This window comes from Tachypleus tridentatus, unplaced genomic scaffold, assembly GCF_004210375.1.
Source record: "Tachypleus tridentatus isolate NWPU-2018 unplaced genomic scaffold, ASM421037v1 Hic_cluster_2, whole genome shotgun sequence".
NCBI classification, from domain to species: domain Eukaryota; kingdom Metazoa; phylum Arthropoda; class Merostomata; order Xiphosura; family Limulidae; genus Tachypleus; species Tachypleus tridentatus.
The window spans coordinates 40521316-40539971 of NW_027467782.1; the positions used below are offsets into that span (position 1 = coordinate 40521316).

The following is an 18656-nucleotide window of genomic DNA, read 5'->3' on the forward strand; positions in this document are numbered from 1 at the left end:
TATGAAAACAACCATGAATGCGACGTTCACAGGTTCGTTGTTTTTGAATGGGGAAGCTTCAAGGTAACACAGCTACAGCGGGTGTGGAAAAACAACAATATCCAGTAGATTCTATTTTCAGCAGTTCATCAGGGAACCAAACTCTCCGCTCCAGAAAAATACACTCACGATTTATTTAACGTTATACATGAAAATACATAGACTGATAACAATGTAACGTGATATTTAACTTTGACAATATTTGACAGAAATGTTGAACTTATAGTATAATGTCTGAGTATAATAATAAAAATTGGCTTGCAATTGAATATAGACATGAAGCGTAATACTCTAACAGTAAATATTATGACTCTATAACAGAGGGCGTTATTTTTGAGAATTAGATATTGTGTTTTACAACAAAACATAATTAACACTCTAGTAAACCTACTGGACCCTAATGTGTATTATTTTTTTAATCTTTCATAAACGTTTTTTTTTTTACAATCAAACTCACATCTAAATATTAAGAACAATCTATAATGATTTAAGATAAATAAACAAAACTAGTTTATATGTGACTAACTAAAACTTATTATCAGACTTTTTTACCAGGTAACACATTCAATACAATCAAAAAACATTTTCCATTATTTACCAATAATTTAAGTTCAAGGTCCGGTTTTATTGATAGTTCAACTGTATATGTTTCAAAATAGTCTCCATACGGGAAAGTTTGTTTAAGTTGATAAAGTAGATGTGTTGTATGTGGTTACTATAACCTTGCTATTCATTTTTCATCATCAGATACCTAAAATAAAATACTAAACGACTTCCTATACATTACAATTTATATTTTGTTCACAGTTCCAACTTTTAGGATTCTGAATATAATTACAATAAAAAACATATCGTTTTTTCACAGTGTAAGAATATGTTTCGTATAAACTAACAGGTCCGTAATAATTCTGATGATACTTCTGTATGAGAGACGTTTAATAAAACACTAAATGACTTCCTGTACTTGTTTGTTTGGTTTGTTTTGGAATAAAGCACAAATCTATTCAATGGGCTATCTGTGCTCTGCCCACAATAGGTAACGAAACCCAGTTTTTAGCGGTGCTTCCTGCACTTTAACAGGTTGGTTCTGTTTCAAGTTACGGAGTTAAGACAATTACATATAATATGCTATATAATCAAACTAAGAAACTAATTATCCGTATAATAATGATACAGTACACAGACTGCCAGCTATCAGATATAACACTATCTTTGGATCAGTAAATAAAAACTTACTAGTCTTTTAAAATGTACTATTTTACTCTTTTCTATGTGTCATGTAATTTGTAAGAGAATTATATAGAGGTCTCCAAATTGCTGTAGAAAACAACGGCTAAGTGTCGAATCCACACAAACTGGAATCGCCTGTTTATGGAAAATTTTTTAATAAGAATGTGCAGATGACCTCGTAACCCCATAAGTGGAGGTTTCTCTAAATTCCATACCTCCATGTAGTATCATAAGCTTTCTAAAGGTCAAATAATGTTGACACAACATGTTATCAGTTGAGAATAGCTTCTCAAGTCGAATCAGGTGGCCTAAAATAGAGGGTCAGAATCTATATTATAAGAAGAGGTGTTAGATTCATAGAATCAATATTAACTTCACATGTGAACAGGAAGAAAGTAATCAAATATCATTTCTTAACCTCAAAATTACAAGAACCGACACACAATTTAAAACAGAAATCCACCGAAAAATCACCAATACTGGACTATACATTCCTTGGGACTCAGCACATGAAACAAAACAAAAACTCAACATACTAAGAAACCAAATAAACAGAGCTATGAAACTATGCTCATCAGATAAAATTAACGATGAATTAGACAAAATAAAACAATACTTCATGAACATCAATAAGTTTCCTCCACAAACCGTAGAAAACATTATACGTACACACCTAGTCAGAAAGCAAAATCAACCAACAAGAGTAAATACATTTCACGAATCAAAAAATCACGAAACCATATACTGCTGCATACCATATTTTCCCGACATCAGCAGACAAATAACCAACATTTGGCAAAACTAGTAACAAAATACGACATTCCAGTTAATACCAAATTTATTCAAAAACCAGGCACAAAACTGAGGTCTATACTATGTAAAAACTACACTTACAAACACCACACCAACATTATTTATAAAATACAATGTGACAACTGCCACGACTTCTATATTGGAGAAACAAGTAGAAAAATGAAAACCAGATTCAAAGAACACAAAAAGTCACCTTCACACATTTTCGAACACTGTAAGTCAAATAAACACAACATAACCATAGAAAACACTCAAATACTAAATAAAGAAACAAACATAAACAAACGCAAAATTAAAGCCTTACTTGTAGAACAACTTAAACCCAAAATAAACCAATACAAAGGAACACCTTTATACTTATATTAAAATAATAAAATAAATAATATAAAATTATATATTCAAACATCTAACACCGCCCTTTAGATTCCGACACTCAGTTACACATCACCTTTCAAAATGTGGTCAGCTTCCGGTCAGTAACCTCTTTCCTTCTTTGTGAACCTGACGATGACCGAAGAAGGTCGAAACGTTGTTCGCTCCTCTTCGTAAAATATTTTCTCAACCCAAACGAACCATTTTTAACATATATATTTCTCTGTATAAATATTATTCATCTGTTTTGTTCAACACATTGTTTTACTTCCTGATAAATCATTTAGAACACACTTAACCCTTGACCTTTCATTTACACTCCTCCATTTTCTTTTCTTGGCAGTTTGCCAGTACTCTTTCCAAACTATAGAAAGTCTTCTATATTATTCATGATACAAATATCATTATATATTAAGTTAGTGCCCGGCTTGTACAGCTGAAAGTCTGCGTGTTTACAACGCTAAAATGAGGGGTTTGATTCCCCTCTGTGGACCTAGGAGATAGCCAGATTTCGTTTTGCTATAAGAAAACACACGCACACATTTTAAGTTATAAATATTTTTTCTGTCATAAATCACAAATTTGAAACTCTTCATATCCAGCACTTTAAATATATAAATTTGTTTTATATTTCTAATAAAATTTCATCAGTCGCTTCACCATTTATCGTAAAAGAAACATCTTGAAATTAATGTTTTTTTTTATATTATTTAAACTGCAACGAGGACTAAAGAATGTTCGCTTGGTCTGAAAAACATTTTTTTTTTAATTATAGAAACTCATCGCTGTTGGAGAACAAATAATGATCGTACATTCTAGTTCCTCGTCTCTATAAATTATTAATGCCATACAAGATGGACAGTCAATCATTTTTCTTAAAGGTAATTGGAAGGTGCTACTGACTGGTTTTATTCCCTGTGGTCAATAACTAAATATTAGGGACGGTGGAAAACAGTTTTATTGTTTCTTCCCTTACACAACACGTCTTATCAAGTTTATTTTGTCTTCAACGTCTTATGATTTTTAAGACGTTACGTTTTGCTATTGTCGTTAAGTGCTAAGGTAAGGCTGGAAACGTTTTACCTTCATTATTATTTTTTAATTCTTGAAGCTAAATTCTAAAACCGTTAACTCGATGCCTTCACATAGCCCCAGGGCCTGGCATGGCCGAGCGCGTAAGGTGTGCGACTCGTACTCTGAGGGTCGCGGGTTCGCGCCCGAGTCGCGCTAAACATGCTCGCCCTCCCAGCCGTGGGGGTGTATAATGTGACGGTCAATCCCACTATTCGTTGGTAAAAGAGTAGCCCAAGAGTTGGCGGTGGGTGGTGATGACTAGCTGCCTTCCCTCTAGTCTTACACTGCTAAATTAGGGACGGCTAGCACAGATAGCACTCGAGTAGCTTCGTGCGAAATTCCCCAAAAAAAAAATTACAAAGTCCCCTATGACACAGCGGTAAGTTTAAGTTGTTAGAACATTTAAAATCTGTGTATTATTCCCAAGACAGACAGACAAGTGTGGCTTTGTTTTTACAACAAACAAATAAAGTCTTCAGATATTTATACAGTTCCGTCATGTCAGAGAAATAAAACATGCTGTTGTTCATCTTTATTCTTATGAAACTCTTCAGAACCAGTGAATATTAGAAACATCACGACATGATTTAAACATATTGGTTATAATTATAGAAAACTAGATGTCCTTAATTTTATGTAACATATATGGTTATACTTTGGTTTTATTTTTTTAAAAAAAAAAAGATTCCAATTAATCAACGCTACCTAAATTTGCTAGTAAAAAGATTTAATAACTAGTTGATGAATGAGGGAGGAAATATTAATAATGACAAACGTCAGCTACAGCTACAAACGTCTGTGTTATCCTGTCTGTTAAACACCATATAATACCTTCAGCTACAAACGTCCGTCTTATCCTGTCTATTAAACACCATATCATACCTTCAGCTACAAACGTCTGTGTTATCCTGTCTGTTAAACACCATATAATACCTTCAGCTACAAACGTCTGTGTTATCCTGTCTGTTAAACACCATATAATACCTTCAGCTACAAACGTCTGTGTTATCCTATCTGTTAAACACCATATAATACCTTCAGCTACAAACGTCTGTGTTATCCTGTCTGTTAAACACCATATAATACCTTCAGCTACAAACGTCTGTGTTATCCTGTCTGTTAAACACCATATAATACCTTCAGCTACAAACGTCTGTGTTATCCTGTCTGTTAAACACCATATAATACCTTCAGCTACAAACGGCTGTGTTATCCTGTCTGTTAAACACCATATGATACCTTCAGCTACAAACGTCTGTGTTATCCTGTCTGTAAACACCATATAATACCTTCAGCTACAAACGTCTGTGTTAACCTGTCTGTTAAACACCATATAATACCTTCAGCTACAAACGTCTGTGTTATCCTGTCTGTTAAACACCATGTAATACCTTCAGCTACAAACGTCTATGTTATCCTGTCTGTTAAACACCATATGATACCTTCAGCTACAAACGTCTGTGTTATCCTGTCTGTTAAACACCATATCATACCTTCAGCTGCAAACGTCTGTATTATCCTGTCTGTTAAACACCATATAATACCTTCAGCTTCAAACGTCCGTGTTATCCTGTCTATTAAACACCATATGATACCTTCAGCTACAAACGTCTGTGTTATCCTGTCTATTAAACACCATATCATACCTTCAGCTACAAACGTCTGTGTTATCCTGTCTGTTAAACACCATATAATACCTTCAGCTACAAACATCTGTGTTATCCTGTCTGTTAAACACCATATAATACCTTCAGCTACAAACGTCTGTGTTATCCTGTCTGTTAAACACCATATGATACCTTCAGCTTCAAACGTCTGTGTTATCTGTGTTATCCTGTCTGTTAAACACCATATGATACCTTCAGCTACAAACGTCTGTGTTATCCTGTCTGTTAAACACCATATAATACCTTCAGCTACAAACGTCTGTGTTATCCTGTCTGTTAAACACCATATAATACCTTCAGCTACAAACGTCTGTGTTATCCTGTCTGTTAAACACCATATGATACCTTCAGCTACAAACGTCTGTGTTATCCTGTCTGTTAAACACCATATAATACCTTCAGCTGCAAACGTCTGTGTTATCCTGTCTGTTAAACACCATATAATACCTTCAGCTTCAAACGTCTGTGTTATCCTGTCTATTAAACACCATATAATACCTTCAGCTACAAACGTCTGTGTTATCCTGTCTGCTATATCGTGATGTAAAAGTTCAAATAGGAATTAATAATATACTCCTCATAGACACTGGATGCAACTTTTCGGACTTCCGTATATTTTGATTTCTCATGATTTCTCTCTGAATTCCTTGTAAACAGACATTAATGGTGTTTGACAAATGTGTAGAGAAACATGAAGGGGGAGGTCTAGAAATTTAATGTACAAAACATTTCTTGAATGGAAATTTCCCCCCGCAGAGTGTGTAGCGCAGATAATATATTGTCCCCCGCTAATATAGCGGTATGTTTACCGATTTATAACGTTAACATCAAGGGTTCGATTCCCTTTGGTGGGCTCAGAAGGTAACCCGATCTTTAGAAAACACACACCCACTCACAGACCCATCAGGTGTAATTTTGTCGGTGGTGGAAGAAAAGTCTACACCTTTATTCTTGTATCATTACCTCAGGTTATGAATGTCTGACAATTGGACTAAACCCGGTATATTCCGACAGTTAGGAAGTTAGGTGGTTTTTTACAAGCTGTCTAAATTTCAAAAGTAGAGACATCTAGCTTCGTTGGAAATTAACAAATGCAAAAAAAACAAAAAACATATTAGTGCACTAAGACTCTTACAGATGGCGCAATTATAGAAACAAAAACAGTAATTAATAATGTATCGTTTTTTTTCTTGTTTAAGGTTTTTAAATAATCGAATGACACTTCAATTTTCGTACTGCCCTCTACCTTTTAAAAAGCAATTTTTGAAGTTAACCTGAGAAGTTTTAACGCTTTAAGTTTCCAAGATGGTAAATTCTAGAGGCTAACACAATATTTACAACAATTGTTAGATTTCTACAAAACATTTCAAAAGCAATTTCTAGTGAAATATTTTATTCGGAATTTTTATCATTAAGTGTAAACAGAAATAACAAGTGGCATGTGATGTGTGAGGTAAATTATCGCGCTAACAGCTAAGCAAGAGAGGATTCAATCAGTTATTAAAACTAAATTATTAGTAGAAACAAAAAGTGTTATAAAAGTTTTATTTTTGGTAAATGTTAAATATAGATGCTCATCATGGTTCATATTATAAGTACTATTGTATATTTTTAATATTCACTGCTTGTGAAGATTTTCTTGTTTCATACTAATAAAGATATACGACAAAATGTTTTGTTACTGTGACAGAACAGTATAAATATCTGAACACTTTGTTTGTTATAAGAACAAAGTCACAATGGTGTTTCTGTTGTGTAACTACTTAAACTTATGCTGTACTCTAGGGAGCTGTGTGTAGGTGTTGAGTCAGCCGTTTTAGAATTTAGCTTCATGAATTAAAAAAAGGCCCGGCATGGACAGGTGGTTAAGGCGTTCGACTCATAATAAATAATTAGATAAGAGTTTCACATGTTTGGAACTGTAGTGTATCATAAAACTGTACAAATGACTTCTGTCATGTGACAAACAAGAGTATGTCATCACACTGAACTAAGTGTATGTATACCGTCCTGATACGGCTAGGTGGTGAGTGACTCGAATTCTTAAGGTAACGAGTATGAATCCCCCACTCATGAAACTTGTTTGCCCATTCAGCCAAAGAGGCGTTATAAGTAACGGTTGATCCCAGAATTTGTAAATAAAAAGTAACTAACAGTTGAGGAGGATGGTGATGGCTATTAACCTTCCTTCTTATCTCACACAGGTAACTTAAGGACGGCTAGCGCAGATAATTCTCGTATAAATTTGTGGGAAGTTTAAGTCAAACAAAGAAACAAACAGCGTGTCAACATGATTAGGATATAAAAATTATTTAGTTAGCCTGTATACTTATGGTTAAATAAATGTCTTTATAGACACCTGTGTGTTCTAAAGTTAAAATAACTACGTTTTGTCTATAATATTGCACATCGAAGCTCGTTTGTTCTAATGTTACAATAGCTACGTGTGTTCCACACGATTTATTGATATATAAACCATTTGTGAATATACATGAAACACAACTACTTACATGTTACTATTCATTCTACCCTAATCACACAACTTCATTACCACTTACAGTTTTAAAGTCTTTCCACCACTACATGAGCCACTTTAACAGAAATGTATCACATGTAAATAACAAATAATCACTCACAGCTTCCTATTGGTTCAATCTGTCTCTCTACATGTCTCTATAATATTGTAATTTGACACTTGACGTCAACTGTTAATGGAATCATTCTGATTGGCTGTGATGTTCTCAGAACTGTGCATCTCATTAAAAATACGACTATATAAGCTGAGTATCAGGACCATAGTCTAATTGTATATTTACACTCCGATAAAACGTGGTTGAAGTACCTAATAATTGAATACTCCTTGGTAATATAATTTTTATATCATGTTTGAGAGTATTTCTTTATAATAGTAATTATAATTAATATTAAACAAAGTACAGATCTTAAATACTTATATGAATAATTATTTTTATCATGTTAACACAAACTAATATTTTGTTTTCATTTTATAAGTCAATATTTTACCACAGGCATGATAACTTCAACGTTTTTCTATTCATTGTTAAACTTTAATTCTGTGTGTTTTGGTTGATCGATCTGGTATTGTTCTTAGATATAAAGTTTCTTTAATAAAGAAGTTTTACTTTCATGTTTTATTAAGTTCGAGAAACCTCCAAGAAAAGAAAAAATCGATATAAAATTATTTTTGTTGTTAAACGGTATTTACAAAATGTAATTTTATCCTAAAGAAATCTTGCATTAGATGTTGTTGTCCAGTTATTGTAATGGTTTTAGTGTTCCTGTGATAAATCGGGAACTTGTTTCTTCTGTAACTCTCTACTTCCGTTCATAAAAAGTACTTCTGTTTTAATATATCTGAAGCTAGTAAGATATAGAATTCATGGGCTGTACTAAGTTTCGATCTTTTATTTTAGGCTTTGTTAAAAGTCACATTTCTCTAACTGTATTAATACTGATTTTAACAGATCAGAGAAATGAAGACTACAACAATTATTATACTTTTGATGTTTACAACACTGTTGGAATCAACTCCAGGTGAGAGAATGAATTCTTTAACACTAAATTCATACAAACAGTTTAAATGGTATGATAGAAATATCAATTATTATAAGTTACGTTTGTCTGTATCGTTCAAGAAACTGCCACAATGTTTATTTCTTGTTACTAACGGAGGTTTGTAACATAATATTTAATGAAGGTAAGTTTATAACAACGACGTGTATCTAAAAATTCGAATATTGTCTACAATGAAAGAATGTAAAAAACAATATACTTCTCTTGATGACTATATATTTGACAGCAATTTAAAGTGAGAAATTAAATTATTTCAAAATGATTACATGTGTGAAACAGCAACGCAGGGTGACACAACCGTGCATTTTTATAAAATTTGTTCTTATAACTTTTGAAGTAAATATTTTAATTTAAATTGCATTTGTTGCTACAACTGAATATCAAACTGATAGTAAGTAATATAGATAATAAAGTAACAGATAATTGTTAATTAACTAGTGTACAAAATAATAATTACATTAATACGACAGCTGTTTATATGATTGATCTTGTGCTATGGTCGTGTTTGTTATGACATACAATCCACAACCGTGAGAACAATATACCGTATTTTATACAATGTAATACGCACATTTTTTTTGTTTATATTTCTCATGAGTGTCTCAAGACAAAGGTGATGAGTTAAGACAAGAGGTTAACTTGGAATCTACTCAAATCGGCCTCTCATACAGATCATAATGTCATTACTTACTAACTACAAGTATCTTCAGTAGTATAAAACAATTGAACTAATATTGTCGATATACTGTGGAATATATTATGTCTTTACTCAGTAAATTGAAGAAAATCAAGGATATATTAAAGTGTTGGTTGTAAAGTCAATTTTTTATTAGAATTCTCTGTCACAAATTAGGGTTCGTCTTCCACGCTGTAGCCTCTAACTGAGGCGTAAAATACAATATTTAGTGTATAAGGTAAGCAACGGAGAATCACTTTAATGTGTTTTGCAGATAATTTTATGTACTTTTAGTGACGCTACGGAAAGTTGAAATTTAATATAAGATACTGTTCTAGAAACAAAGTAGATTGGTTTATAGATTAACAATAGATTTTACTGACAAACTCGTTAAATAACGTAACTGTTAAAGATGACTATTTTTTGTGGCGTGTTCTGTAACATTAACGGTTGATCTTGATATTGACGTAATTTTAACAGTTTTATGAATATAATGTTTATTAGCTAGGCTTCACAAGTAGATAAACAGTGACAATTAAAAAATCATTATAAAATATTATAGGTGATATATATTCTAATGACGTTACTTTGTTTACTACCTGAACTAGAGGGAATTTCCGAGATGACATCGAATGTGCAACAAATTTTGTTCATTGTGATGTTCCTCCTTCATATTGTTGTCCTAATGCTCATGGACTTATTGGAGGTGGAGGTGGAGGTAATTATGGACTCTTTGACTGGAACCCTATGGAAGCGTAGAAGGAAGCGATATATTCTGAGGATATTTTAGTATCCATATGTAATTTTGTTATCAATAAAAATAAATAATTCTTGTTTTTGCTTGTTGTTAAACACAAAGCTAAGATCTATCTTAGTTCAAAACACTCAGGGAATCGAAACCCGGAATTTAGTAATATAAGTTCTCCACCTTACCAGTTGCTCAACGGAAAGTGTGTGTGTGTAGCTAGAATATTAATACTGTTGATATTCTAATTATCAGTATTCTATTAATAAGCTTTGTGTTAAGTTAAATGAATCAAAACTAAGGACTGAGTTAAAAACAGGAAATCAACACCTCTGATATTTATTTGTTATAACCAAAAACAAGCCAAGACAGATGTAAAAAATGATATACAAATTGAAAAAATGTGTAGAGACTATAATGTGGGATATAAAATGTACTCTATATTTTGGAGGTGACTGAGGAACCTTACATCTGTCATTCTTATCCTGCATTCACCAGTCTCACATAAAGTAATAAAATAAAATAATAGTAATAGAGATTAAAATAATATAAACCAGAAGAATGAGATGTCGGTGTTCAAACGACATATTACATATTAAGAATGGTTAAATATCACATTTTGTAACACATTTGTAATTAGTTTGTTGGTTCGGTTATGTAATAGTTTATATTAGTTGTCTTCCACGTACGTTGGAAGGTATTAAATCAATAATTACACAAATAATGAAATTTAACGTGTCAAATCAAGATAGTTTTATCTGGAAATTTTTAACATGTTTCGGTTAATATTTTTGGAAACTTTCCAATAATTTGGTAAAAATTTCACATGTTCTAAATCATCAAAACTTTAATTCTGATGTTCATTTGGTCCCCCACTCGAAGTTAATTTAGCTGAAAATACAAATCTAATAATATTGAATGTGTTTACCAATTCTGTATTTGATTAAAATATAAGAAGTCAATATTTGTTGAGTTAAATTTCTTCACAAAAATTAGCTTCCGTCTGGTGTGTAGGAAGACAACTCTTGAAATAATAATTTTTGTCAATGATAATAACACTATGATGCCTGTCTTTGTATCTCAGAACGGCTACTATGGGTATCAACACTTTTATTGATAAGAACAACGTTTCCTAGGTGATCTTCTGGTTAAGAGAGAATATCCTACTTTGTAGAACGACCGCTTATTACAACAAACAATTGTTGTCAAAGAAAATTTTCTGTTTAATTAGTTCGGTTTTGGCGCAAAATTACACGAGGGCTATTTATACTAGTCATTCCCAATTTTGCAACGTAAGACTAGATAATTACTCAAAACGAAAAATGCCCAACATGGCTGAAAGAGCGAGCATGATGGGTGGGATAAGGAATCGAACCCTCAACCTTCAAATTAGGAGTCGATTACCTTAACCACTATATAGAATGAGCCATCTCCGGCTTTTTAACACCAAAATTAAGTTGTAACATACAATAAGTATTAGTTTTTTTATTCAAAATTTGTAATATAACTCCTAATTAAACGTAATTCTACTTTAAAATCAATAAAATAATTAAATCCTTGAACATTATGTCTAATCAGATAAACGAATATTCGAAATAATGGTACTGGTAGTTTAGTGTTAAATATTTCTAAATGTTTATCTGATTTACGATATTCTATTTCTGTCTATTATGTTGGATGTATTCTGTTTTCAGAGGTACTGGCATTTAATCTATTGATGTTGCTTACAAATGGAAGAACTATTGGTCAGTTTGGTTTCAAACTTCTACTAATAAATAGCATTATTTATTCTACTAAAATTTACAACAGACCATTTCAAAGATGTTTTCTCAAAGGTATTTATAACTAATTCGAGTTACAGATTTAGTTAAGTACAGAAGAAAATGCCAGCCTCAACTCTACATACTTAAAAGCTGACACCAATGTACTGTTAGTACTGACTGTTAAGTATAGTATGGCTTCATCAAATATGAAACAATCAGCAACGGAAGTTCATGTTATACTATGGGATATATCGTTACATAAAAGTTCAAACAGGAATTAATAATATACCGCTTGTAGACAGTGAATGTGTTCAGATGTGGAAAGACGGAGAATGGGATAACTGGAAATTTAATGTAATGCACAAATCTTTACCTCAATGGATATTTTCTCACAGACCCATCACATGAAGGAAGAAAATCTCTATACAACTGTCCTTGTATTATTACCCAAGTTACACAACTCTCCTTGTATTATTACCCAGGTAACACAACTTTCCTTGTATTATTATCTAGGTTACACAACCGTCCTTGTATTATTACCCAGGTTTCACAACTGTCCTTGTATTATTACCCAGGTTACACAATTGTCATTGTATTATTACCCAGGTTACGCAACTGTCCTTGTATTATTACCCAGGTTACACAACTGTCCTTGTATTATGATCCTGGTTATATTTATCCAACAGTTGGTCTAAATGTGTTTCATTCTGATGGTTAGGTTTTTCATGTACTATCTGGAATGTATACATGTAATCATAGTGTTATAACTAAACTTGACAAATGGTATCGAATTAGAATATATAACTGAATTTTACATAATATGTTATCCTGAAAACAATAAAGAAGATTGGTTTAGAAACAAATAGAAGGAGGTTTTTATTGACGAACTCAAAACTAACGAAAGTGTGAAATAATATTATATTTTGTGATGTGTTCAGTAACATCGTTGGTTGACCTGAGTACTGAAGTAATTTAACAGTTTTATTGAAGTGATGTTTATTAGCTAGGTTCACAAATGGAGAAAGAGTGACGAATAAAATTCATTATAACACAATGACAAAGGATTTCATAATACTTATATATTATTGTTATGAATCAATATGTTTATTTATATTTCATATAACATTATGGAGTCAGTATTTTGTAACACGTAATTACAATAATTATGATAATACTGAAAACTGAATGTCAACTTTACTCATAAATATAATTTAAAGCAGTGCCATCTACTGTAAAAGCAGCGCCACTTACTGTAATAATAGAGAGTTTCTTATTTCATAAAATTAAAGCTGAACGACAGAATGTTTTATTTCTCTGATGTGACATAACGATAAAAATATGTTGTTGTTTTTTCACAAGAAAAAAGCCACACTGGTCTATCTGCTTTGTTCACTTGTGAATAATACTCCGCATTTGAACGTTGTAACTATATAAACTTACCGCTGTGCCATAGGAGACTATGTGAAGACGATGGGTTAGCTGTTTTAGAATTTAGTTTCATGAATTAAACAAATAGTAGAAGTAAAACGTTTGTATTGAACCCATCGTTTATTCTTAACGACAATAGAGACACTTAACGACTTGTTAATGAAAAAGGTTTGAATGAAGACAAAAAACAATTCATATCATGTGAAGAAACACTAAAGCTGATGTTGAATTCCTTACAACTGGGAAGAGAGCGATTGAAGAACAACACTTAACGTAACACTGATAACTTTCCACGCTTACATGGTAGATTCTAGAAGTTAATAAAGTATTTACAAAACCAACAGATTTTTAACAAACGTTGTTGTTTGCAGTTTGTCGCTGGAGGACCTGGAGTAGGAACTGAAAATAGTTTACACATTACACATGGAAACGTTTCTTCAGACACTGACCATATTTATATAATTCGACATGCATAAGTGTGAAATAGTACATTTTAAAGGATTTGTGAGTTTTCATTTACTGAACCAAATACAGTGTAATGTCTTATAATGGGTAGCAAGTTTAATGTGTTATTATTATACGGATAATAAGTTTTTGAGTTTGGTTATATAGCAAGTTACATGTGATTATCTTAATGCCGGAACATGAAATAAAACCAATGTGTTAAAGTACAAAAGCACCGCTTAAAACCGGGATTCGGTACCCATGGTGGGCGTAGCACAGATAGCCCATTGTATAGCATTGTGCTTATTTCCAAAACAAACCAAAGAAACAAGTACAGGAAGTCATTTGGTATTTAATTAAACATCTCTCATACAGAAGTATCTACAGTATTATTATGCACCAGTTATTACATACAAAACATATTCTTACACTGTGATATAACAATATGTTTTTTCTAGTGTTAGTCTATCTAGAATCCTATGCAGTTGAACTGTTGGAACTGTAAACAAAATATAAATTACAAAGAACAGAAAGTCGTTTAGTATCTTATTTTGTGTAAGTAATGATAAAAAATGAATAGCAGTGTTAGAGTGCAGTGATTAACCACAGACAACATATCTACTTTATTAAGTAACGAGACACTTCAAGGTTAGGAGTCTATTTTAAAACATATACAGTTCAAGGTTCATCGTTATTGATAGTTCAACTTCAATTATTGGTAAACAATGAAAAAGTGTTTTTCATTGTATTGAATGTCTCACGCGGTAAAAATGTCTGATAATAAGTGTAAGTTAAGATGTTTAAAATTAATGTTACTATTTAGTCACATATAAACTAGTGTTGCTTATTTATCTTAAAACATTATAGTTTGTTGTTATTATTCTGATGTATTTTTAGTGTTAAACTGTTAATCAAAAATAAATAATATTTTATACACATTGTAGAGCTGAAGATTTAGTAGATGTTGTTTGGTTGTTATACACTATCAGTAATTGTCTACACTAGCGCCCTCTGTGAAACACTTATAATATTTATCATTAAAATATTACGCTTCATGTACTAGACCAGTGATGGCGAACCTTTTAGAGATTGCGTGCCTCAATTGTGACCCAAAATTATTTTGCCTATTCGAATGTGCCAGGATTTTCATAAAGATGACAGTTACTTTCCAATAAAAAAACGACTTTTTGATGAGTATTTTTAATTTTAAAAAAGTCGAATTACAAAAGTTTCAATGAAACTAATAAATAGCCTCGACTTAAAATTTGTATATTTTGTCTTGAATTTTGTTAAATCAATGCGATCTCTGCGGTTGTGAACACTCGGATAACTTGTTGATTTGAGAGCAACACATGCAGCACTCAGTTCATCTGTAAGCTTGTTTTTTCTGTCTGATTTGATGAAATTCAAAGTTGAAAACAGCTGCTCACAAGCGTAAGATGATCCAAACAAAGTAAGAAGAGCTATTCCAAGTAATTTCATTGACTTAAAATTAATTGGCAAAGAATTCCACACTTTAAGAATTTCATTTTCACAACTCTTTGCAACGTTTTCTTCCAAGATCCCTCCACACTCTATTTTCTCAAGTGTTTTACGCAGGGCACAGAATTTATTACTCCAAGTATAGTTTTCCTGAAATTCAACATACTTCTTAGCAAAGATGCGGGAATCCTATCACGTGCCAGCAATCGTGGCCTTGCGTGCCACCTCTGACACGCGTGCCATAGGTTCGCCATCACTGTTAACTAGATAATTTATGTTTTGCATTAGTTTTATCAGCAGACAGACATTATACATGTTCAACAGTTCTATCAAATATTGTTAATGTTAAATATGTTCTTATCACGTTATATTGTTAACAACCTATGTATTGTCGTGTATAACTTCAATTAAATCGGTCTTTGTAGTGATCGTTTTTTCTTGGACGGAGAATTCGGTTTCCAGGTTTAGAACTAGATCTACAGGCTCGTGGTGTTTTCTTACGTGCGCTGTCGCTGTGTTGTCTGCTAGTTTTACGACTCAGAACCAACAAATCAACAAACATTACAATCTTATTTGTTTTCATAAATCTTCAAACAAACATCGATGTTGCTGTACCCATTAAAATATTTTTGTTTTCCATTTTGACAAAGCACGAGCAAAACTCGGTTCTCTGACAACCTCAGAACAAGAAAATTTCTTAATATCTAAATATGTGAATCGGTTCAACCGTCTTCTGCCATGTGAGAAAGAGAAGTATCTTGTTACTGTTGACGAAATGTATGTCTACCAGCACAGTATGGTCATGAGGTAATTGTAATACAGGTCACACCAAGCATTCTGTCATGTAAGAAAGAAAAGTATCTCGTTACTGTTGACGAAGTGTATGTCTACCGGCACAGTATGGTCATGAGGTAATCCGAGTGTAATACAGGTCACACCAAGCATTCTGTCATGTAAGAAAGAGAAGTATCTCGTTACTGTTGACGAAGTGTATGTCTACCGGCACAGTATGGTCATGAGGTAATTGTAATACAGGTCACACCAAGCATTCTGTCATGTAAGAAAGAGAAGTATCTCGTTACTGTTGACGAAGTGTATGTCTACCGGCACAGTATGGTCATGAGGTAATCTGAGTGTAATACAGGTCACACCAAGCATTCTGCCATGTAAGAAAGAGAAGTATCTCGTTACTGTTGACGAAGTGTATGTCTACCGGCACAGTATGGTCATGAGGTAATCTGAGTGTAATACAGGTCACACCAAGCATTCTGTCATGTAAGAAAGAGAAGTATCTCGTTACTGTTGACGAAGTGTATGTCTACCGGTACAGTATGGTCATGAGGTAATCTGAGTGTAATACAGGTCACACCAAGCATTCTGTCATGTAAGAAAGAGAAGTATCTCGTTACTGTTGACGAAGTGTATGTCTACCGGCACAGTATGGTCATGAGGTAATCTGAGTGTAATACAGGTCACACCAAGCATTCTGTCATGTAAGAAAGAAAAGTATCTCGTTACTGTTGACGAAGTGTATGTCTACCGGCACAGTATGGTCATGAGGTAATCTGAGTGTAATACAGGTCACACCAAGCATTCTGTCATGTAAGAAAGAGAAGTATCTCGTTACTGTTGACGAAATGTATGTCTACCGGCACAGTATGGTCATGAGGTAATCTGAGTGTAATACAGGTCACACCAAGCATTCTGTCATGTAAGAAAGAGAAGTATCTCGTTACTGTTGACGAAGTGTATGTCTACCAACACAATATGGTCATGAGGTAATCTGAGTGTAATACAGGTCACACCAAGCATGCTGCCATGTAAGAAAGAAAAGTATCTCGTTACTGTTGACGAAGTGTATGTCTACCGGCACAGTATGGTCATGAGGTAATCTGAGTGTAATACAGGTCACACCAAGCATGCTGCCATGTAAGAAAGAGAAGTATCTCGTTACTGTTGACGAAGTGTATGTCTACCGGTACAGTATGGTCATGAGGTAATCTGAGTGTAATACAGGTCACACCAAGCATTCTGTCATGTAAGAAAGAGAAGTATCTCGTTACTGTTGACGAAGTGTATGTCTACCGGCACAGTATGGTCATGAGGTAATCTGAGTGTAATACAGGTCACACCAAGCATTCTGTCATGTAAGAAAGAGAAGTATCTCGTTACTGTTGACGAAGTGTATGTCTACCGGTACAGTATGGTCATGAGGTAATCTGAGTGTAATACAGGTCACACCAAGCATTCTGTCATGTAAGAAAGAGAAGTATCTCGTTACTGTTGACGAAGTGTATGTCTACCGGTACAGTATGGTCATGAGGTAATCTGAGTGTAATACAGGTCACACCAAGCATTCTGCCATGTAAGAAAGAGAAGTATCTCGTTACTGTTGACGAAATGTATGTCTACCGGCACAGTATGGTCATGAGGTAATCTGAGTGTAATACAGGTCACACCAAATATTCTGTCATGTTAGAAAGAGAAGTATCTCGTTACTGTTGACGAAATGTATGTCTACCAGCACAATATGGTCATGAGGTAATCTGAGTGTAATACAGGTCACACCAAGCATGCTGCCATGTAAAAAATAGAAGTATCTCGTTACTGTTGACGAAGTGTATGTCTACCGGCACAATATGGTCATGAGGTAATCTGAGTGTAATACAGGTCACACCAAGCATTCTGTCATGTTAGAAAGAGAAGTATCTCGTTACTGTTGACGAAGTGTATGTCTACCGGCACAGTATGGTCATGAGGTAATCTGAGTGTAATACAGGTCACACCAAGCATTCTGTCATGTTAGAAAGAGAAGTATCTCGTTACTGTTGACAAAGTGTATGTCTACCGGTACAGTATGGTCATGAGGTAATCTGAGTGTAATACAGGTCACACACTAACGTGTAACGACACCTGAACTATATTATTGGTGCCTTGTGTCACAAACGACATGTAACGACAGCTAATATTCACCATTGGTGCATTGTGTCAGAAATTAGGATGTAACGACAGCTAATCTATACAACTGATGCCTTGTGCCACAGATTCACTTTTATAACTGATATGTAACGACAACTGACATACATCATTGGTACCTTAGTGTCAGTTCTAAAACGTTTATAAGTTACATGTAACAACAACTGCACATCATCAGTACTTTCGTACAGATTGTTATCTGGTTATGTAACTTCATTTATAATCAATCTAATGCAATTTATATGTCTTGTTCTTTAATACAACACCAGGTGGACACGCTTTGAGAACACCATACTGTAGTTTTATTTATTATCAGCAACATTAGGGTAACGCCCACCGTAGCTAACTAGAAG

The 18656-nt window shown here is 33.4% G+C and overlaps 1 long non-coding RNA gene across 1 annotated transcript in view; it reads left to right on the top strand.

The window, feature by feature from the left end:
* The first annotated feature begins 8006 nt into the window (after positions 1-8006).
* The window catches only part of LOC143242975 (uncharacterized), a 78255-nt gene continuing 67605 nt past the window's right edge, over positions 8007-18656 (top strand). The window contains exon 1 of the long non-coding RNA XR_013023534.1: positions 8007-8058. This is a non-coding gene — a long non-coding RNA (uncharacterized LOC143242975). The remainder of the gene's footprint in view (positions 8059-18656) is intronic.